At 47.7% G+C, this 24,272-nt stretch overlaps 1 gene segment (V, D, J or C); it reads left to right on the plus strand.

Annotated features, from left to right (window-relative positions):
- The first annotated feature begins 3,970 nt into the window (after positions 1–3,970).
- Positions 3,971–22,297, plus strand: LOC309803352 (T-cell receptor alpha chain constant-like). The segment is given in 5 exons: positions 3,971–4,082; positions 16,990–17,244; positions 18,796–18,840; positions 19,936–20,043; positions 20,905–22,297.
- The last annotated feature ends 1,975 nt before the right edge of the window (positions 22,298–24,272 follow it).

Raw genomic sequence — 24,272 nt, forward strand, 5'->3', positions numbered from 1 at the left:
CATGAAGTTTCAATTGATTGCAGTTAAAACTAGGAGAGACACTATGGCAGAAATCTAAAAATTGATAAGTGTGATGGAGACAAAAGGACTAGATACATCTGCGGGATGCATAGAGTTGAAAATCACAAGTTTGGTGGTGACAGACCCAGAGCGATGAGGAGAGAGAGGCTTCATTTTAAGTGTTGCACAATAAATGCCCATATTTGAGTTGAATGGCCTGTGTGTTATGTGGAATGTAAAAAGAAAGTTAAGATGTAGTCCCCTTCATAGGTGAAAGGGCTGTATCTCTCAGTCTTGGGTATGCGAAGGGTGTGTGGGCTTGTGGGTGTTTTTGGCTGACTAAGAAACACTGTGGGAAGGGTGGAGGCTATACATGGATCTTCGGGAGAGGGACAAGACTGCTGGTCAGGGCTGGTGAGTAGAGTATCAAGGGAACAACAGGAAGATTGATGAAAATATTTTCATGTCTCAGGAAATGATTGTGTGGTGGAGGATACGCTGGAGTTTGAGGCATCACTGTTACTAGAGGTCTAATGTCTGGTTCTAGCAAGAGAATTAACCCCAATACAGCTTCAATCTCAATCTCGTAGGAGGGAGGAGAAGGATTCCTCACTCACAGTTCCTCCTAACATGTATCTGTCCTATGCTAAAAAGTCTCATGTCTCCAGGGTACTTGTGTAGCAGTGCTGGTTCAGTGTGCTTAACCCCACATCACCTGTTTTCCTTTTGTAAAATAAGGACAATAATATCAGAGTTCAAATAAGGCAAGGTGATGTATAGAGATTGTCAACCCACTTGGCATGTGTAGGTTCTCCATAAATGCTGGTCTTCTTTCCCTTCTGTAAGCAATCAGAGGTTGAAAGACCCAACACTGCAGGCCATTTTTTGTATGGGGGGTTGCCATAGTGTGAATTCAGGATACGGCAAACTTACTTTTGGAAGGGGGACTATGCTTCTGGTCTCTCCAGGTAAATGTTGACCCAATCCCACTCCTGTTTTCTCGTTCTCTGGTCTAAGACTTCTACATGTAATTTCTGTGTTTCACCCTTGTGGATGCATCGTCCTTGTTTTATCAGTTGACCTATGAATTTAAGGTTTAGCCTTCATGGAGCACTTTGAAAAATGAAAATAACCAACAGAAGAGTTGGATTAGTAGGATTAGAAGTTGCATTAGTTGAATTAGTAGAACTAATTTGCTAGGTAGAATGGAATAGAGACTAATACCCAGATAATTAAGACAAACCTGGTTTCTCCAGAAATAGCCTGGCTTCCTGTTTAAAGACTAGACTGTAGCCTCACCCAGGCATCCCTCCCATTCCTCTTCCCTCTATATCCCCAATCTAGCTGAGGAGTCTTGGACAATCTGTGACACCTACAGCTACAGAATTCTTTCATTACTGAGAAGATCTGCCTATTAAAATTGAAAGATCCTCAAGAGCAGAGGTTCCTGTTATATACCATGAAGTGTCTAATATGGTCCTTTTACAGAGTAAGTGCTTGATAAGTGCTTGTTTAATTGAAATCAAATACCCAGAAAAATCAAGTTTCCTGGCCAAAGGGAAGAAGTGAATATAGTAAGCAACACAGTACATTCAGTATGTGGTGGAGAAGGAAAAATACTAGATTGAGAATCAAATAGACCCGTGTTTTTGTCTCTGCTACCAACTAGCAGTGTAACTTGGAGCAGATCCCTTGCCTCTAGGCCTCAGTTTTCTCCTCTATAAAAGGGGAAGTAGGTCTGGTTGATGTCCCCTCTGCCCTCCTGGCACCAGCAGCCTATGAATTTATTCCATTTGGGGTGGGGGGAGCTTTTTTCTCATATGAATAAGTCAAATAGCTATATTAAATTTTAAGTATTTTCTAACTCATCAGGGTAAATCAGGAAAAGGTGTGAAGTGACAGAGGGAGTTTATTGTGAGGCATCGGACACTGTGGGACTCATGGGGAGGAACAAACAAACTCACCTTTGGGAAAGGCACCCGGCTAAAAGTGGAGCTGAGTAAGTGTGCAATTCTAAGGTAACTACAAAATGTATTCCAGTGACAGTGAATGGGAGAAAAGGAGATGTTATTTTTGTCATTGGTATCTTATTTATAATTAACCATAATCTAGTGCTGAAGTATTAAGAATTGTGGCACCCAGATAAATTAATGAAAATATTCAAAGACTGTCCGAGAACATTTTCTTTAAGTTAGAATTTAGCAAGCTATTAAGACTTTTCCCAAGATGTGAGGCTGACAGAAGCTCTGTCCAGTATTAGAGTTTTTAGCACTAGAATTGAGCTAAATGGAGCCAGAAAGAGGAAAAAAGCAGAAGAGCAGAAAATTGCATGGCCATGATCTAATGGAACTTTTCTGCTTCCACTGCCATTGATTCTGAGACTTACTGCAGGAGATTACTCAAGGTCACTTGACCTATGCCCCAAATAAGCCCTACCAAGTTCATTCCAGAGATTATGTCCCTTTGCACTAAACATTATTCAAGAAGAGTCAGTGAAGTGCAGAGAAAGGAGCCCAGGGCTTCTGGTTGCAGTCTAGAGTTCTAGCTTTGATTGAGCCCCAACAGGCGGTGTGACGCTGAACAAGTCATTGCCCCTCTGTGTGTCTCAGACTCTTCCAGTGTGAGATGAGAGGGTGGAAGCCCTCAAAATCTGTGATTCTTACTCCTATACCATTCTAGAGTTTATACAGCCCAAGGGTATGGACTCATGGCTATTTCACAAACAAGTTCTATAATACTAAAAAAAACTTGTTAATCAATCATTTAACTTAACATATAAATCATAACCACCACCTCAGTTTCTATGATGTGTAGGTACAATACTAGGGGCATGACAGACAGTATTGTTTATCTTCAAACAACTATGGATCAAGGAACAGTATTCCTATTTTACAGAAAAGGAAGCTGAGGCTCAGAGAAGTAACTGCCCAAGATCCCAGGGTTAGTGAGTGGAAGGGTCTAGATTCAAACCACGGTCTGCCTGCCTGAACTCGAAGCTTACTCTTTCTACTACATTATGTCACAGACCCTGTGCCAGGGCTTACCTAGAAATGAGAGAGGATGCCAATCAGAGTTAGTAAGGAAATACATGGAATTTATCTTTTCCATTCTTAGATACTGCCATGACTTGAGACATGGAGCTTTGGGAAATCTTGACTTGGATGCCCCAAATCTAAAGGGTTCTCTTCCCTTTTTAATGAGGAAACAAGTAGTACAGGGGCTGCCTGGAGAATTTACCCCAATGGAGAGAGGAGACAGAAGAGCTGGCAGCAGCCATTTCCTTATTCTGACTCTCCCTTCCCCTCACAATTTCTTATATTTTCCCCATGCATACCAGTGTCCAGTGTAACCCATCTATAAGTGCCTGACTCATTTGTGAGTTATAGAAATATGCAACATTGAGTACACTTTGGACATTGCTGGATCATAGAACTTTAGCTCTGAAAGGGAAATCCAAACCTCTTTTTTTCCAGTAAAGATATTAAGACCCAGAGAGGTTGGTTGAATTGTCCATTATCATAAAATCTTATCATAAAATCAGTGTGAACTAGGGCTGGGATGAAAACGTGGGGATCCTGGTCCCTGGGCCATATTCCATGACTACTGTTTGGTGAACTAACCCTTCCAGTAGGTAGGAGGTATGAGATTGTTCATGAATAGGAAGAAACCAAATGGATTTACTGGGAGAATATAAAAAATTGCTCCTTATTATGAGCACCTTCCCATAGGCTCCCTGGGCCTGCTTCACAGCTGTGGTTAAAAAAATGGAAGGGGGCTTCCCTGGTGGTGCAGCGGTTGGGAGTCCGCGGGCTGATGCAGGGGACACAGGTTTGTGCCCTGGTCCGGGAAGATCCCACATGCCGCGGAGCAGCTGGGCCCGTGAGCCATGGCCGCTGAGCCTGCGTGTCCGGAGCCTGTGCTCCGTGGCTGGAGAGGCCACAGCAGTGAGAGGCCCACGTACAGCAAAAAAAAACGGAAGGAAAATGAGGCAGCCTATTTTGTCACAGCACAAATCACTGTGGGAAACAGTGGAGGCTCCAACCTTGTCTTCGGGACAGGAACAAGGCTATTTGTTGAAGCAGGTAAGTTCCTTGAAATAGCCTGATTTTTATTACAGTTGAAGGATATCTGTTTTCACTGATTTTCCCCCAAGGGTTTTGTCTGCTATTTAAGTAAGAAAATAGTTTGGTGATGGTAATGTTGCATTATATGTATCCACGAGCCTCATTCATGCCAGAAACATGTAGTAAACACTTAGTAAGTGTGCATGGACATAACTACCCTAGGTCCCATCTAGAACTGAAACTCTGTAATTACATAAATGGCTTTTTCAACCTGAATACTCATGACATTTTTTATATAATCTACTGCATACAAAGCAGGATTTCCTATTGAGTTGTGACTTATTTCTTGTCATCTTCCAATGGTCTTAGAAATGAAGGTTAAAGAGTAAAATTACACACCTCTTCCCACTTTGGCGCATGTACACAAACTCAGGAACATGCTTAGCAACTAACTTGTGTGTGACTCAGGAATCCCCGGCTATAGTCCAGCTATAGGGCACCATTTGTATAGAGTTGGCCCAGTTATAGCGTACCATTTTGTATAGAGTTATGTCAGAGTGTGAACACAGGTTCTCAGAAATTTGTATTTGGAACTGGCACCCAACTTTTGATCAGCCCAAGTAAGTCAGCTCTCCAGAAATGTGTAAGCCCACCTCCAGCATTGGGTTTATATTTGTATATGTAGCATTTGCTCTGGTCTATAATAGAATATTATGATGATGATGATTATCATTATTATTGTCACATCATCTTTATTATTATTACCACTACTGTTTTGTTATTATTGATCATAACAATGCTGCTACCTCGGAATATATTTTTTCTGCCGTATTATTCATTTTACCCTTTAAGGAGAATCAGTGTCAAGGTATCAGGAGAAAAATGGTTGAGTTTCTTTTGCAGTCAAGTACTTGTTCATTCAGTTGCCCACTCTCTGCTGAGGGTCCATAGGAACTTCACGATGTCGTGGGTTTTATGCTGCCTCCTGATTATCTCCTTGAGTTGCTTCCTTGGTTTTTCCCTGCCTAAGCACTTAGGTTTTGCAGCTCATATTTACCAAAAGTATACTTAGCTTTTAACCTCTCCCGAAACTGGCCTTCTTGTCCCAATAATTATGCACAGTAAAAGTCAGTTCAACTCAGTAAGTGCTTATTGAGTATCATCAAGCCAAGGGCCATAGGTGGTTTAAAATGAAACAAACAAACCAAGAAAAGAAGAAGCATAAGATGCGGTTCTTGCTCTCAAGAACTTCCAGTCTCGTCAGAAAAACAAAACACTCATCTGTTGAAAGTCTAATAACAATTTATATGTGGGTGCACCAAGCAGTGTGCTGTGTGTGGTCATGCGCAGGACCTGGGACCCTACTGACTGGAAACAGGACAGCAGTGACAATGGATAGTCCATATTCCCTGGCAGAGAGCAAGCAGGATTCCACCCCTCTGTTTCTGGAAAAGGATTTAAGACTGTTATCTGCTGAGATGTTTGATTTTCTTGACAGAAAAGCCCCTTGACAGAAAGCAACACTGACTTAGGTGAGAATAGAAAGAGTAGAAACAGGAATGAGTCAGGCGTGAGTCACCCAGAAACCTCGCTCAGCCCCAGAGAGGATGCGGTGACTCTGAGTCACGCTGAGGCGTGTTTTTAGCATGTGCCCTGGCCTGGCTTGCTGGAAATGCTCTTGCTCCAACTCTTTCTGGCAAAGTGAAAAATACATTTTTGCATATGCCCCTAAGGCAATGGCGCCTTCCTCTCTGGCAGGGCAGCTGAGGTGGGAAAATGCAGGCTGCTGCCTGATATCTTTCTTCTTTTTTCTTTTTTTTTAAATTTATTTGTTTGTTTGTTTGTTTTGGCTGCATTGGGTCTTCGTTGCTGCGCACGGGCTTTCTTTAGCTGTGGCGAGCGGGGGCTACTCTTCGTTGCGGTGCGCGGGCTTCTCATTGTAGTGGCTTCTCTTGTTGCGGAGCACGGGCTCTAGGCACACGGGCTTCAGTAGTTGTGGCTTGAGGGCTCTAGAGCGCAGGCTCAGTAGTTGAGGTGCATGGGCTTAGTTGCTCCGCAGCATGTGGGATCTTCCCGGACCAGGGATCAAACCCGTGTCCCCTGCATTGGCAGGTGGATTCTTAACCACTGCAAGAGAAGTCCCACTGCCTGGTATCTTTAGAAACACGTATACCCACCCGGCCTATGTGGGAGGCAGGTTTTTCACCAAGTTTTGTAAAGGTTCTGTGTTTCCCAGAGGAGAAATAGCCAGAGGCTGTTTGTTGATGGCTGTGATGAGGAAAATGGAGGTGATGGGTAGCATCAGGGCTGAAGCTGTTACAGCCATTAGGGAGTCTCCCTCCTGTGCTTAGAGCACCCATCAGAAGGAAAAGGTTAGGATCAGCCTTCCCAGGATCCCAGCTTTTAGAGCTACTGGGAAGTGTGTGTGTCCTCCATGAGAGGGTGGGCAAACCCAGGACCTTTTTGTAATGCACTTCCCCAGAGTGTGATTATGGAAACAGATTCACTTTTGGAAAGGGGACTCGAGTATTGGTCACACCAAGTAAGTGAGCCGGGATCCTCCTGGACATATGACCCCTCCCCCACCCACCGCTCTTCCTACCCCGTAGGTACCGGACAACTTCTTATGTCCATGGGAGGGCGGAGGGCATGTCCTCCATCGATGCCACCCCTAACGTCCTTAAAGCTCACTGTGTCAAACCTTCGTGTGCCCCTTGTTTCTTCCACCCTCCCTTCGTCTCAGCATCTCCACTGACAATACATTGAATAATATAAAATTTTCCTTTGCCGCCCATCCTGGGAGCACTTGTATCTGACAAAAGAGTAGCAGAGTCACACCTTGCTGTGGCCCCAGGCAAGCAGGGTGGTGCTGGAGGTACGGCTGCTGGGGAGTTGCTGCCCTGCTTCTCCACTGACAGGAGCGTGTGTTTTCTCCTGGGTAGAGGAGGTGAGGAGCTCTTCTAGTCCCCAGTCCCTGGCTCCCATCACCACCCCTCGGCTCAGGGTTCCAGGACAGCTGTGGGAGATTCCTGCAACTCTGGGCGTGTTAGCCAGTGTTTCCCCGGATTGTTGCCCCAACCACTGGAGCAATAGGTAGAGGGAGGTCACAGGAGATGGGTTTTAGCAAAGGCTTTCCTCGCTGTGTGTATCAGGAAGAAACTATGGACTTATATTTGGAAGAGGGACCAGGCTTGTTGTTCATCCATGTGAGTATTATAGAAACGGTCAAGGGATATTTTGTAGACAGAGGATATATGATGGAAGGATACTGCAAAAATGAGGGAGTCTGTGACTGGGCTGCTCCATCGTGAAAGAGCCCTTTGCTGTCTGGGAGTAACTTACCATTGTGTCAGGTCTAATGAAATGATTGAGGCTGTACTGGACAAGGGTTTTTCACAGTGTGTGCAGAGGACAAATCACCAAGGTTTGAGAAAAGAGGCTTCACTCTTGGTTAGGTTTCTGAAGCAGAACTGTCTTCTTGGCAGCCAAGGGGTCCATCCTGCCCTTCAACCCCCTGGCTGAGAATCTCTCGCAACGTCCCCTTGGATCCATGAGGTATCTGTCGCACATGACAGCATCCCAGCCAGAATGCTGAGGCACCCTGGGGTGCTGGAGAGGGCGGTGGGCCGGGACAGGCCTCCTCTGGCTACAAGAAGCCTCATCCTTCCCTCAGTGGAAAGCACTGCTGGGAACCACCATATTAATAGCTACTATTTACTGAATGCCTGACATGTGCCAGTGACTATACTCTGTCCTTCAAAGAATTTCTCATTCAGTGCTCACATCCATCTTAATGCTAGGTAGCTGGTATTAGGCCCATTTTACAGATGAAGAAACAGAGGCATGGGGCAAGTAGCTTGCCCAAGATTACACAGCTAGGAATAATAGGGCCAGAATTTAACTCTAATCTATTTGACTCCAAGGCCTTACTGTTAACCATGCCACCACACTGCCACCACTGTCCCTCCTGCACTCTGTGAAGGAAGACCCCAGACCTCAAAGACTACCTGTCTGGTCCTTGGTTTGCCTATACTGAGCCTTCTTGCCATGGTGACCATGGCAGCTTTGGTCCAGGACTTAGCGTTTCTGAAGAGATGAGTAAAGTCATTGAATTGGGTTGGTAGGATGCAGGTATGGCAGGGAGGGAAGCAGAAACCTAGGGGGACTGATTATTGGGCATAAAGTGACACAGAGAGAAATTTATCATCAAAACGATGGAACAGGCTGTTCAAAAGCTCCATTCCCAAGAGTGAAGGCTGTAAATGTGGGGCGGGAGGTGTGAAGCGCAGGCAGCAGCGCTGGGTGGCAGATGGCAGGTATTTGTACTGCATTGTACCAGGGTGTGGACACAAGCAGCAGAACACTCACTTTCGGGAGTGGAACAAGACTCCAAGTGCATCCAAGTAAGTGCCTGACCTTAGACTCCAGCCAAAGACACAGAAAGTCCCTACTCGGCTTTCTTAGATGTTGAGTCTGCACTTCCCGAGCTAATTTCTCATGATTCTTCATGAGGCTTGAATGTTTTGAAATTTGAATTCCCAGCCACTAGCTCAACAGCGGTTTATTTTCTAAAGGTAGTAATTGCCAGTGGGGCCTGGACTTTTCATCGTTACAGAGGCAGGCTCTTTTGCTATTTCTAGATTCCTTTGAGACAAAAGACCTTTATCAGAAATCATGACTAATTATGCCAAAAAATTTTATTTTTGTTACTATCTAGTTTTCATGAGAGGTGATAAGTTAAACTTCCTAAAGACCCTGGGCATGGAATACAGTCTCACAAAACTCCATATCTAATCAAGAGAGATAGGAAGAACTTAAGGCCTAAATGATACAATAAAAATAATACTGGGTTTAGAAAATGGACCCATACAGAATTAAAAGATAAATGAAACAGTCCTAATAAAAGAAGGTAGAGGACAGGATTGCATTTAAAATGAATTAAAAAGAGGGCTTTCATTCAACAAATATTTACCAAGCAACTATTATATTCTAAGCACTATAGAAGGAGGGAGGAGGGGAGGGAGGGAAATGCAGAGTCTCCGCCATCCAGGATCTCCCAGTGGGTAAACATCCGTATAAAGAGACAATTAAGCCCAGTGTCACCACACTGTAGTGGAAGTACACACAAGTTGCGATGGAATAACAGAAAGGAAGGCATCCCCGACCTCCTGTCCTAGTTGTCTGGTACTTTCATGCATTCTGCACTGCATCATAAGCTCTGTTAGGTCAAGACCCTCTCTCATTCATCCTTACACCTCCACACTCCAGCATAATGCCTGATGCATAGGTGTAACCTAAGAAATGATTGTTGAAAAAATGCCTCTAGCTGGGAGACTCAGGGAAGGCTTCAGTGGAGGGACAGTAACTGTTTAGAACATATTGGTTTAGACAGTAGCAAGTATTCTCCGACAGGGTTGTTAGATTTCAAAACCGGGAGATTACAGGATCCATCTGAACGTGCGTGGGTGGGTGAAAGCCCACTTCTCTGGGGAAAACTTCCTCCATATTTATCTGTTCATTTGTGCACTTCACCAAAGCCTCTTCCCTGCCCTGGGTCAGTCCAGGCTACATTTAGAAAGCCTGAAACCCATCATATTTCTAAAGAACCAGAGTTCAGAGGCATAAGAACTACAATACCCTGAGAGGGAAGCAGCACAAATGGGTTTTAGCAGCAAAAAGGAGAGGTCTAATGATAAATACATGAAGTCTATGTCCCGACTTGAGACGCCACCCAGGAAACTTTTCTCCATTTGTTCTAAGGAAACTTTTCTCCTTTAGGACCAGAACCTTCTTTGAAGTACACAGCTCTAAGGTGTGTAGGAAGGTGTGTGGAAAGAAAACCAATAAATTCACATTTGGGAAAGGCTTTAAAGTTGCCTTTGTTCCCAGTAGGTAAACCCTGCAAAGTGTTAGGGCGATGTGGTCTTGCATAATGACTGCGTACGTATCTGCCTTCGAGCCATTCCTGACAGTGGCAGGAAAATTTGCTACATATGAAGCTCTTTCATAATGATTAGAAAGAAATAACCAGCATTAATGAGGCCCCTAATTGTGTCCGTAGGAGTTGGTAGGAGAACAAACAGATTCAGAACACAGAAAGCCTAAGGATAAAATTAGGCTGAAATTTAGGATGAATTTTAAATTCTTTGAACTAGAAAAGGGATTTCCAGGGAACGTGTATCTAAACCTGTACATGTTTCACGGAGGTTAAAGGGTGTTTTAAGAAGAAGAATTCTTGAATCGAGTAAGTTTAAGAAGCTCTAAATTTCTTTATTGTAAGACTTCTCAGAGCCTTTAAAATGCTACTGTGCGCTGTTGGTCTTCAGGACTGAAATACGCTATACAGCGTTTTCCAAACTTCTTTGAGCTTAGAATCTTTTTTGCAGAGAAACTTAGGACTAGAGTTCTGTGAATTTCTCAATGAGAAGGACTTGTCTAAACCACTCTCAAACTTTGGAGATTTTTTTTTTGTCCCCATATGAATGTCAACCCTAATCTTAGAACCCTCCAGAGAAATAGATTCTCAGGCCCCATCCATAACTCACTCCTGATTCTCACAACTTTCAGAGTTAAGCAGTCCTCCTTGTGCATTGTATGTGATATCCCTATGGCAATATTAGTCTCTCTCTGTCTCTGCCTTCAAAGACTAATAGAACTGCTTTCTAAAAGGAGAGCTTTCATAGGCCTCCCTTCCATGAATTAAGCCCTACCCAAGGTTCTCCGTCTATTGCCGGTGCTGTGAATTTTCCCTCAAGATTCATTTCCCAGTTAATCCCTGGCTCTTCTCCAGACCCTTCCAATTGTCCTCCTTCACTTCCAGTGTGGAACCCAGAATGGGCATCCACCCTCCAGGAAGGCCTGACCTGCTCAAGGCCAGCTAGGCGGGAAAGGTCTGTGAGATTATTACACAGAAAGCTGAGGAATTAGGACTCAGTGGGCCAGACTTTTTCCTGTGCCAGAGAAAGGGGGAATTTGGAAGAGCCTGTAAAACAGGCATAGGAGACATTTCTGCCTGAGTGAAGCTGACCCTGCCGGGGGCTAGAGTTCTTGTAAAGCACCCTCCTAGTGTGTGTTGTCTGGTGGCTACAATAAGCTGATCTTTGGAGCGGGGACCAGGCTGACTGTATGCCCATGTGAGTATTATGGTGCAAATGACCAGGGCAAAGTAAGTGACAACTTGTCTATGAGAAAACCAGCAATGATTTATGGTAAACTCGAGGATATGTGAAACACTCGTTTCCATTTCTACAAACTCTTCTGGTATCTTAAAATGTTCCCGTTTCTCATACTAAAGACAGAAGTGCCAAGGGCCAGTTGAGGAAATGAAAATCTGAGGAGAATCATTTACAGAAACATGAAAAGAGTTGCAGATATTCAGTGCTTTCAAGCAAAACAGATAATGTCAGCACCAGATGATCTGAAGATTCAGGAAATAAGCTAAGTGTTCTTGGGGAAAGAGATGAGTTCATGGCAAACACAAATTCTCTTTTATTGCAGCAGGTAGCTAAATTCTGTGCATGGACTAATGAGCATGGTGTGGGGATACCTGCTCACAGCATCTTCCTCTCTGGAGCTTAGTAGAGCACTGAACCACTCCCAGGGTAAAAGTGACCCAGACCCCTATCTGAATGGCAAATATAACAAGGCACGGAGGCAGGATGGTGTGGGGTTCATAGCACAGCTTGGGAGGCTGGCAGACCTGGGGGAAAGTCTGGCTCTACCATCTCTAGCTAATTAAGTCTCCACTTTCTCAATGGCAAAATGACAATAACCACATCATAACAAGACAATACTCAGCATATAGCAAGTAATCAATAAATGGTAGCTTTACTAAATAATATTAATAGTAATTATCATCATCATCAACAAGGCTTTGTTATTACTAAAACTTCATTATTGTAAAGGGAAAGGGGAATGACTTCCCTGGGAAATATGAAACCTAAGAAACAAAGACCCAGGGTGCCTTGTAGAATGGTGCCCTCAAAGTCTGGTGGGTTTTAGCAGGTTAACATCAGGAAGGTTATTGCAAAGGCCTTACCCTCAGTGGGGATTCGGCAGTGGTAACAAGTTAAACTTTGGAGCAGGGACCAGACTAAGTGTCCAACCAAGTAAGTAATGCAGGGCAAGGGTGGACATTGACAACTAATTCTTCTTTATCCAAGATGCTGAGTTGAGCCCAGGTATTATCTTCTGTAGGATCCCAAATGGTTCTTTCCACCCATCCCAGAAAATCCTCTCATCCTGTGCTCAATGCTCAGGAAACATCCTTGGGCCACAACCTGAAGAATCATGAGTCAGGTGATGGGCAAGGAGTCCTGGACCTTTCACGAGAGGATCCAGGATACTGCTGCCCTGAGTGGGGGGGGTTGCTCTACTGAATTCTTGGTTTAAGGAAACCACAACCCCCAACCGAGGGCACTACAGCAGGATAAGGCAGGAGGGGAAGGATTAAGAGACAAAGTCTCAACACAGAAGATCAGAAGGTATTACCTCTGAAGAGTGTGACCCTCCGTCCCCTGTGAGAGACCAGTGTTTCTGCTACTGAAATAGGAGGTAGGTCCAGTGAGTTTCTGTAATGGTGTCACCTGCAGTGTGAATACCAGAAGAATGACCGATAAACGCACATTTGGGAAAGGAACGCAAGTGGCCATAATATTTGGTGAGTCATTCTAGGTGGCACCATTTGCAACCCCATGGGCCAGTGTCACTAATCTTTTCCCCGGAGATATTAGTATTACTTTGGTAAGGCTAACTGTGGGTATTACAACTAATTGTCTTACAGAGGCCTCTGTGAACGGGAAAAGCCACACTATCGATCTGTGTTTCTCTAGGTCAAACGCATTAAAATTTTACTCTAGTCATTCAGTGGCTAATTTTAAATGCCTTCTATGTGGCCATCAATCTATAAAATGTGAGACTGAGTATGAAGATATCTAAGATAGTTGCCTGACCTGTCTCCAAATAGTATAAAAACTAGCCAAAGGGACCAAACTATTGTAAATTTAGCAACCTGAAAACCATTTTAGTATCAACCAGCTGATGATGTCAACAGGCACGGTAGAGATACAGAGGAATGGAGTCCCGGCTGAAAAGTTGGCCTAGATGGAGAAGGTTTGATGCAGTAGAAAGCATTCGTTGAGTCTGAAGGATAGAGTAAGATCTGTTTGGGCAAAGCAAGGACAGGTGGGGACTTCCAGGCATAAGGAACACCAAGAAAGAAGGCATGATCTTGGGATCATGGCACATGATTTTGGCCAAGTAAACACATCTAATAATGAAGTTAGATGGAGAGAAAGCCAAAGATAACTTTATAAACAATGGAGAAAAGGAATACTAGAGCCTTCAAGAGAATACAGTATTGATCACAAAACTTGGTATATAGTAAATAATAATAGATCATATATAGTACTTTTATTATTTTTTTAAACATCATATTTCTCTGAAATGGTAAACTGAATGAATACAAATTTGCTTCAAAGTGTTAAAAAAAAAGAGAGAGAGAGAGAGAGAGAGAGAGAGAGAGAGAGAGAGAATACAGACAATTAGGGCCAGGACCAGCCACTAGGAAATTGGGAATCCAATTCAGAAATGCAGACCAGAGGTGAAGGTGAGAGGGGCCAGCTCTCCATGGACGGCTTGTGGCCTAGACCTCCCCCTTCTTGCTCAGTGGGCTGTAAGAGCCCATCCCTCAGAGAAGGGGAAACCTAGGCTCTCTGTAATGGAGACATTCAGAGTGGTATGGAGGTATTGCCTCCCAGATGCCATTTGGTAAGGGAACCAGAGTTTCCATTGCTCCCGTAAGTCTGCACAGGCTCACTGCTTCCTGACGCTCACCAGAGCCTCAGTGGAGCTCAGACTCAGAGTCAGTGCTGCTAACTCACAGTTTGGGTTCCTGGTGCCTAACTACCAAGAACAGATTTAGGGGTAAGGGAGCTTTCGATCACTGCTGTGCCCCCGGGGATCTAATGCACTAGAGCCTTCGGACATGTGCTTCTGCCGTTAGTTCTGAATTTAAATGAACAGTTAGGAACTAGAATAGGTGACTTCCACACTGAAAAATTGATCCAGTTTTGCTAAGGCTACCTTCTGAGATGTCATCAGTGGTAGGAGGCGTTTATCTTGCTAAGGTGAAACAGGATGTCTCTCCTCCCAGGGCTCTGGCAGATGGACCCCTAAAGCCCTCCAAATTAACAGTGACTCATTCTTTGTTTTCAGACAAAAAGGTCGCTAGAGGTACACAGGGTGTAAAAGTAAAAGGGGGCTTTAAAGAGTCAAGTTTAGGGATCAGTATCCAGCTTTTTTGACCAAAAGGTCTAATTAGCAGAAATTCTGCAAATCCGATGATCACTAGGCCACTTGTTTATCCAACAACTATTTCTTGAGCCCCTAGTATATGGCAGAGACCAGGGACACAGCAGTAATCTAGGGACAGGCCTTTGCTGTCACAGAGCTTACATTCCAGGGAGCCAGTGTGAAGAGTTTGGTGTAGCTGTACTCATACAGGGCATATAAAGGATTTGAGAGAGGAAATTCAAGCTCTCCCGATCATGGCAGCCCCTGAATGTCATGCCAGGAAGTGTGGGCATCATCGTATAGGCAATAGGGAGTCTCTGAATTATTTTGAACAAAAAGTGACCCGATCAGCTCCATGTTTTAGACAAGTCGTTTGGATGATGAGCTCAAAGAAGAGATGGAAGTGTGGGGAGCAGGAGAGGGTGAGTAAGAGAGGAAATCAGGGGTAGGGAAGCTGGACAGGAGAAACAACAGCCAAAATGCACATAGGGAAGCCCAAAGGGTATCAACTGGTAAAAACAAGACTTGAAAGAGGCTAAAAATCACCTCAGTTCTTCTGACTTCACTAACTGCTCTTTCATTTTGATCTCTCACTAGCAAAGTTGAGCTACAATTGGCCTGCCCCGGTATCACCCCTCACAGAACTCAAGTTGGCTCTAAGTCTCACCCTCAGCCCCTGGTGCCTTTCCTCATGGTCCGTGGCATTGCTCACTCCAGACCAATGCTGTCCAATAGAACTGTCAATGACAATGGAAATATTCTGTCATTCTGCACTGTCCTATACAGTAGGCATCAGCCACATGTAGCTACTGAGCTCTTAAAATGAAGGTTTATGGGTAATTGAATTTTTAATTTTACTTGATTTTTGTTTGTCTTAATTTCAATAGCCACAAGTAGCTAAAGACGATCACATTGGACAGTGCGGTCTAGACCTTCTCCAGCCTGACACCCCCCTGGCACTAGGACTTGAGTGAGAGTTTAACCAGGACTCAAAGTTGGGCATCTGGCCCCCACAGTAACCCCCTTCCCCCTCTAAGGCCAACCTGTGTCTGGTGGCAGCTTAGCCCCTGCCTTCTTCTTGAGGCCACATTCTCTCAGCACCTCCACACCCTTCCATGTCCCCACCGGCCGGTCCCACCCATGACCCCCGCTGATGACTAACAAATCCACTGGAGTGTGGTATTGGCTAATAGCTTCCCATCTCTCCCCTCCCAGGAAGAGATTTACACCATAGATCCTTAACCCACAGTGATGTCAGCCCCACAGGTAGATGGAGGTTAGAGGGGAGCAGGCAGAATCCTTTGAAGCCAGAGGTTTGGATGTCGCTCACATGTGACCGTGGACCCACCCCTGCTCTGCTGCTCCAGGGACAGCCCCACCACAGACAGCTCTGCCTTGACTCACCATCCCAAGGCCATGCCAAGGGCTGATGCCCCTGGTTTGGTGTCAAGCTGGATGTCTGCATTGCCAAGGCCACCCTGGCTGGCTCAGCTAGTGGGGTGCATTATGCATCACTGGTCTGCAAAACTTTGCACGCGTGGTGAGGAGCTGGGGCAGCAGAGAACCACAGGGGCAGGAAGCTGTTGTCCCAACCCTGCTGTAAACTCTCTGGGTGGCCCTAACGTGTTAATCCTCCAGGCAAAGCTCTGCTTCCTCCTCCAAGGGCAAGAGGTCTGAAAGAATAAACACTGAGGGTTGCATTAAAAACACAAAATCTTCTGAAAACACTGAAGAGTCATTCTCAGCACTAAAGAAAAGCCTCCAGCAACTCCTGCTTCCCTGGGGGGTGAAGAGTAGAAACTGTGTATTACTCTCGGTAGCACATTATTATGGCAGTCTCCTGGTAGTATCAAGAGCTACAATTACTAAAATTATTTCAGTATTTCACAGTTTATTAAATATAATTTATATGGAGAAACTCTCATGGCTTCTCAGAATAGCCTGGTTAGGAAAGTGGATGAGGCAACATCCGCATTTGACAGATGAAATTCCTGACACTCAAGGAGCTGGTGTGAATTGCTCAAGGCCTTGTATCTAGTAAATGGTAGAGCCAGGGCTTGGATGCAGATGTTCTGATTTAGCATCTAAAACTTTTATCAGTGAGAGAAATCTCCTGGTGATGCGACCGATCTTCCAACTTCATGCCAGCCTATCATAAAGCTCACATTCCTGTCAATGCCCAACCTTAGTGGGGGAGACCACCCCAGATTCTAAGACGTATGGTTTGCTTTGCTGGACATCTTTTCTACGCTCGTTTTGTCCTGCCAGAATTATGTTGTTGCTTACTGTGCCTACTGAGCTTTGAAGAAGTTCCCTTAAGCAGAAGAGTGGGCAGTATCCTTAAGTAGCCCTGCATTTCTGGTTTCCTTGAATGGCAGGCAGGGCCTGGCAGAGAGCATTCACTAAGAGACTGGCCTCTTGGCCAGGACTCATGGTTTGTGCCTGTCCCTGAGTCCCATCTGTTGCAAGCTGCTGGTGTCTACAATGTTCTTTCCCATCTAAAACCTGACAAATATGACTTGTCAGCCCTACAGAGCCCCATTCTTGCCCATCACTGGCATCTGGACTCAGGCCTGGGTTGGGGCAAGGAGGGAAACGAACATCTCCTAACCCGTGTCTTTTGGGTCCACAGATATCCAGAACCCCGACCCTGCCGTGTACCAGCTGAGAAGCCCCAAATCCAGCAACACCTCCGTCTGCTTATACACCGATTTTGAATCTCAAACCAATGTGTCACAAATAATGAGGACCGTGGATTTCAGCTCAGACAGCACCGTGCTAGACATGGGAGCCATGGGTTCCAAGAGCAACGGGGTCGTGGCTTGGGACAGCAGGACCGATTTGGGATGCGCAGACACCTTCAACCAGACCTTCTACTCCAACTTAGGTGAGTGCAGCCTCGGTGCCGGTCTAAGCTGAGTCTCCTCCTTCGAGAGGCCTGGTTGTGCTCGGGTCTCGGGTCCTTGGTATCTAAAAGCTGCTCTGATTGGTGGTCTCAGCCTCATCAACTGTCAGCAAAGCCCCCTCCCCTCTCTTTACTGAGCACCAGTGAATCCCATGCCGGCAGGCCACAGAACGTCCTGGGCAAAGAGAAGAGGGGGAGAGGCGAGGGGCACACTGGCCCTGAGGCTCACCCACTCTGAGTCCCCACCCTTCTGGCTCCGCTCAGCCCCTTACTGCTCCTCCAGGCCCTGCCCTGATGCACTTCTCCAAGATCCCTCCCCTTATTTCTCCCTCTCTGCCAAAGGTCTCTCCCAGCTCCTAACGTCACGCATTCATTCATTCATTCACTCAGTGATCACTGATTGTGCATTACAACATGCCAGTTGCTGCCGTGGAGGAGCAAACACATCAGATGATGGGTGTGCCCTGAGCAAGCCCCATTCCGGTTGAGGGAGACCAACCATCAGCAAGTGGGAATCTAAAGAACTCCAGATTGTAATACGTGCTTTAGCTTGGAGTTGGGAAAACAGCCACCTTAGGAACAAAAGTCACAGAAGGGCTCTCTGGGGAAATGCTATTTGAGCTGAGATTTCAAGGCTGAGAAGGTACCAGCCATGCCAAGGGCAGAGAAAGGACCCTATAGAGGCCTGAGCCAGGAGCTCAGTGAGAAAGGAGAAGGGCAGGAGGAAATGAGATGGAAGAGATAGGCAAGGGCCACATCACGGGGCCTCACCCGTCATGAGAGGGAGACACTGTTCTAGGTACAATGAGAAGCTTTTGATTGGCTATAAACAGGGTAATGACATCCAATTTACTTTTTTTAAAAATCACTCTGACCGCTGAGTAGAAAATGGATTGTAGGAGCCAAGAGTAGAAGCAGAAAAGAAGCCCTTGCAGCAGAGAGATGATGGAGGCCAGGACGGGCTTGTGGCAGGGGAGTTAAATGCCCATGCCCAACACTATTTGGGATGCAAAGGTAGAACCATGCAGGGATGAGAAGGAAAAGAGGGCATCAAGGAAGGTGGCTGGATTTTATTTCTGAGCAGCTGTGTCAATGGTAATGCTGTTTACTGAGTCAGAGAAAACAAACAAACAAATTTGGGATGCAGGGGTCAAAACTTTGTGGAACACACGAAAGCATCTATACCCCTCATGGCACTTGTCACTGTGTCTGTCTTACTTCCTCTATCAGACTCCAGACTGGAACTCGCCCGAGGGCAGGGTCTAACAGCTCCTTAGGGCCTTCTGTCATGTAACATGCGTTTAGCACGACCAGTGTTCATTAAGTGTATAAAACGGTGCCTAGAAGCCAGGGTGTTGGTCCTTCAGGGGTCAGTGGCTCATCCCAGCAGGTGCCCACATGGGACAGGTTCTCTCCAGATCTCTGCACAAGGAAGAACGGAGAGGCTGGAGACATTCAGCAGCCCAGCTTCTGGGGTGGGAGAGCCAGCACACTTGGGACTCTAAGAAAAATTTCTTTGTTTGTTCCTTTTAGGAATTCCCTGTGATGCCAAGATAGTACAGAAAAGCTTTGAAACAGGTAAGGGAGGGGTCTATCCTGGCCTCACACAGGTTTGTGGAGGCGATGAACCCACAATTACTGGGACGGGATAGAGGTGATGAGAAGGAATGTGTGGATCTAGGAACGAAGTTCTGAGGAACAAGAACAGCAGTCCGAGCCCTGGTCAGAGCTGCCTGAGGACATTCTTTCCCCCCCCCCCCCCCCGGTATGCGGGCCTCTCACTGCTGTGGCCTCTCCCGTTGCGGAGCACAGGCTCCGGACGCGCAGGCTCAGCGGCCATGGCTCACGGGCCCAGCCGCTCCACGGCATATGGGATCCTCCCAGACTGGGGCATGAACCCGTATCCCCTGCATCGGCAGGCGGACTCTCAACCACTGCGCCACCAGGGAAGCCCCTGGGGACATTCTTAAATCCCTAGATTCCTCTCACTATCTCTAATTTTCTTTTCCACTCTAAGGATTTTGAGGATGAGTCTAGTTTTGCTAGACCAGTGACTCACTCCTAGGCCTGTGTATTCCTTTCAATGGCTCCACTGTCAGCACAGCTCAAGAGAGCTTCTGGGTGGCCCAGGTGTGAAATCTCTGACCAGCTTTTGTGTAGCCCTAGACTAACCAGGTCACCCTGAAGACATTTTCCCTCCATAGCCAGGGGGTTTTGCCTTCTTTCAAGAAGAGCAACAGAACTCGTGTAGGCGGTGACCTTGTCTCTCAAAGATCCCCACCACTCCTCACCACCCACCCTGGGCCCATATTCATTGCCATTTGAGCCATTTGTACTGAGTCATCCGTCTTGTGGTTCAGCCACTAGATTCTCACTAAGGGGCCCAGACCCAGGGGGCTGCGTGTGATAAGTTCTGAGCACCCACCATCCCCATCCACGGAGGGGCTCAGAAATAAAACAAAGAGTAAATGCAGTCAGTGTTTCCCTTTGGAAATGAAATGCTGTTGACCCTGGAGGGATGTACAAATATGTGTATGAGGGGATGTGCACCAAAGCTCAAAGGGAGAGGCAGATCCAGGCGCCGAAGCCCACCCCACTCCCCACCCTGCTTTCAGTGTCATGGGGGCTGTGCAGACCTGTGCCCGTGACCGCTGTGGCCCCTTGGTTTTGCAGATATGAACCTAAACTTCCAAAACTTGTCAGTGATCGGCTTCCGCGTCCTCCTCCTGAAAGTGGTCGGGTACAACCTGCTCATGACGCTGCGGCTGTGGTCCAGCTGAGGTGAGCCGGCATCTCAGCCGGGCGGTGGGGTCTGGGGGTCTGGGGGTGGGTCCCCAAAGCTAACCTCCCCCAGCCTCTTGCTTTTAGGTCCTAAGTCTGGGCCCACCAGACTCCTCCTTTTTTTTTCCTGTTAGGAGTTCCCCTTGTTAATAGCAATGGCCCAAAACACTTGATAAACACAGTATACTCCTCAGGTGACATTAGTCACCTCGCTTGAGCCATGTCTCCCCTACAAAGTATGAGGAACCGTTGTTATTGTCCTCATTTTGGAAATGAAGAAACTGAGGCCAAGTAATATCAAGGGCCACACAGCTAATGAGGGAAACTTAGGAGAAACCTAGGACCCAGACTCATTCATACCCACACCTTCTATCATATCCCTTTCACTGCAGATCCTAAAAGGGCAGCCCCCAATTCCTTTCCTCGGGCCCTCTGACCCCAATATGGTGAGACGGTATTGTATTCATTATCCACCCTAATCCTGGCTAGAGTCTCCAGACCCTTCGGCCCCAGTACCCCAGGACATCCCACTGACAAGAGCATCCCATCAAAAAGAACCCGGGGGGGTTCCCTGCTGGCACAGTGGTTAAGAATCCGCCTGCCAATGCAGGGGACACGCGTTCAAGCCGTGGTCCGGGAAGATGCCGCGGAGCAACTAAGCCCGTGTGCCACAACTACTGAGCCCACGCTCTAGAGCCCACGCGCCACAACTACTGAGCCCACGTGCCACAACTACTGAAGCCGGGACCCATTTGCTCCATTTGCTCCTAGAACTCTACAAACAGAGGCATCCCCATCACATCCCTAACTGTCCTGCACCTCCTCAGTGTGCAGCCTGACTTCTGTTCTTTCTCCTCCCAGGTCTCCAAGAACGTGAGAGCCCCGTGCTCCCTCTCCCCTTGTTCCTTGTCGCCCCTCCTCTGCCTCTTCAAGCAGAGAGGTGCACTCTCTGCCCCCGTGGACAAGAAGGCTCCCTCCACCTCTCTGGCCCCACTGGCCACACCACCAACTGGATCCTGCCAGATATTCGTGATCAAGACGCTGAAGAGCTGCCCAGCACTGCAGCCACCCACTCTGTTCCCCCGCTGCTGCTCGTCACTGCCTGGCATCCTCAGCAAAGACGGAGGCCGCTGCAGCCTCTCCTGGCTGTGGGGAAACTCCCGCCCCGCTCCGCCCCTCCCCGAGACTGCCTCTGATGTCCCACTGAAGGATGGATCCCCGTGGGTTCTCTTGGGCTCTAGCTCCTGGAGAATGTTGTGTGCTGTTTATATTTTTTACATAGTGTTCATAAAGAAATACATACCACCCTTTTTCCCAAGATGTGGGGGAGATTATCTCATGATCTAGGCCCTGCTCTGCTTCTGTATCTGAGCCACGCTGTATATTCTGCTGCCATGGCTTCATTAAAAACAATTTGGAAGAGCAGAGGCTGTGCTCCTGTTTGATTGGATTTGGTCGGAATCGTCTTCGGCCTGCTGTGGATCACTAGCTGGGCAGAAAGAAACCAAGGCGTTTGTCCATGATGACGTTCAGGGAGCCTGACTCAACAAGCTGCTTCAGTCCACCTCTTCATGGAAAAACCTCTAAAAAATTCCACTTAGAAGGCTGCACTGGGGGCCAGGTGAACCCGCTGAAAAGCTCAGGTCCCTGCTCTTCCACGGGGCCACCCATAGCAGGAGGCCCAGGTACATGGGTGGTAATGACCTGGAGTTGAACAGGGACCACAGACAGCGACCACACAGCAAGTATCCCCAAAAGGCCACCCACTGTCTCCTGGCCTGAAGGAACATTTCCTTTGCCTTTCCTTTCAGACTGGATTCCCGTTGAAACAGTGCATTGACCTACAAATTCATGGCTGGGAACCACCCACCATTCCACTGCCTGGGTCCCAACCCAAGGCCCAGCCCATTGGAGTGCCCAGTCTAGGACTGGGGGAAGCGGGTAGAAGATTTTGACCCTAGCCACACTTTCTACTCCCACCACCCTGGATGTGAGAATGAGAAAAGCAGAGATGAGCTCTCTCCCCGCAAGCCCAGGGACTCAGCCAAGGAGAGTAGGAGTCTCAAGCCCTCACCTAGAGCACAGGTGATGGGATCCCCTGGGGTCCCTCGGGTTCTCCTGAGCCTCCTGCTGCCTGAGCATCTTTCCTGGGGTCATGGATGCTGATGGGAACACCCCTCAGAGACCACTCAGCCATCCACTTCACAATTACCATGATCAAGACCGGAGCCCAGTGCTTAACAGTTCCCAGGGCAGTGGCGGGGGAGGGTCCCATCCTCAAATACCTGTACAGTTCACCTGTGTGTCTCTGACCACACAGCCAGAAACATGAAAATCCTTCCAGCTACAACTCAGGCCTGCTTCTTATCACAGGGATGGAGCCACCAGCTCGACAGGTAACCTAGGCATGTCCCTCCCCTCGGTGAGCTCCAGGGTCACCACCTGTAAAACCTGTGTTACATAGGACTGGAGGCTGCCTCAACTCCCTGCATGCCTGATTCTCTGGCTTCTATAGAAGTAAAAACCATGTCCATCTCCGGAGCCCTCCCGAGGGTAGTCACAGGAACCCCAGTTCTCTCTGAGCGGCCTCGTGTGCAGCCTAAATACAAGTGCCTTTAAAGATCACTAAAGCGAAAGGTCTCAGAGGAAACCCCATCATAGCAGGTCACTCTCACACACAGGAGGACAGGCACCACCTGTGGGGAACTCAAAACTGCCTCCTCGGGCTTCCCTGGTGGCGCGGTGGTTGAGAGTCCGCCTGCCGATGCAGGGGACACGGGTTTGTGCCCGGTCCGGGAAGATCCCACATGCCGCGGAGCGGCTGGGCCCGTGAGCCATGGCTGCTGAGCCTGTGCGTCCGGAGCCTGTGCTCCGCAACGGGAGAGGCCACAACAGTGAGAGGCCCACGTACCGCAAAAAAAAAAACTGCCCCTCATCAGTCTAACACAGTGCTAGAGATTCCACCATTGGGAATTTCTTTTAATTAAAGCATTCGCTTCCCCATATTAAATGAAAATGCCGCTGGGGGGGTTGGGGGGTGGTTAACAGAGCAAGGCTTTACCAACTGTGAAAAACTCCCAGGAAAATTAGTCTGCCTTTTTGTTCCTCCTCCTAAAATAGTAATTCACTTTGGTCTGTACACAAAAGATCCAGGCAAGGGATGTGTAAGTCTCTGGGGAGACAAGTCTGCCTCTGAGAGTTTGGCTGCAAAGATGCTGAGGATGAAGGGGACATGGGGCTTAGGGCAGGGGACAGGAGCAGGGACCCTGGAAGGCAGTGAAGGGGCCAAAGACAGGCCCCTCCAAGAACCTCAGAGGAGGCCCGGGCTGAAGGAGGCCAAGGGAGCACGTGGGGTCGCACCAGCCCAGGGCCCTCAGGTGGCAGGGCCCCTTGGTCACTGGACCCCTAAAGCTACCTGAGGACCTATGAGGGGGTGTGGCAGCAGTGGCTAGGGATCCTCCCAGGCCCACGGAGGGAGCAAGGCCTGCTCCTTCCAGGCCCAGCCCAAGCTGAGGGTGACAAGGTCTCAGTCAGGTAAGAGGCCATCTGGAAAGCAGGGTCAGCACCACCCCTGAGCAGTTTCCATCTCAAACAAGAGGCTCCTCAATCCCAGCAAGAACTTTCTCTCAAGTCTGAGGCCGTTAAGCCTAAAGCCAACTGGGGCCAAGCCAGAAGGCAGAGCAAGAGCAAGCAGGTGTGTGAGGGTGGTGCAGAGTCCACTCACCTGTGTCCACTCTGTTCTCATGTCTGGCCCAGGCCCCACCGGGGGCATCAGAGGGGATTAAAGTGGCCTTTGTGAGGGGGCCTGGGGAAGGGTGCCTACGCCCACCAGGAGGGTCAGCACCGGGCTGAGGGCCACTGTAGCAGATCCCTCGGTGGAGTAAGGGACACGGCGTTGTTCAGCGTGGAGGGAAGAGGCTGCTGAGGAAACCTGGAGACATGGTCATCAATTCCCTGAGACTTGCCCAGCCCTGAAGAACCCTAGTCACCATGAGCAGGGGCCAGCCTCAAGGAGGGAAATCCATGCCATCCCAGGGGGGGAGTGTGTCACCAAGGCCAGCTGTAGAACACATTTCTCTGGACAAACGCTCTACTGCTCCAAAAGGCTTTAAGCACAGGCCAACCCTGGAGGCAGAAGAATGGACCAAATGACTTCTCATGAGCCCAGGCCTAAGATTCTAGAACACTCTCTGACACTTCACCCAGAGACCTTCCCTCTGAGTACAATT

The sequence above is a fragment of the Mesoplodon mirus genome, assembly GCF_964341445.2.
Source record: "Mesoplodon mirus genome assembly, chromosome: 4".
Lineage (NCBI taxonomy): Eukaryota > Metazoa > Chordata > Mammalia > Artiodactyla > Ziphiidae > Mesoplodon > Mesoplodon mirus.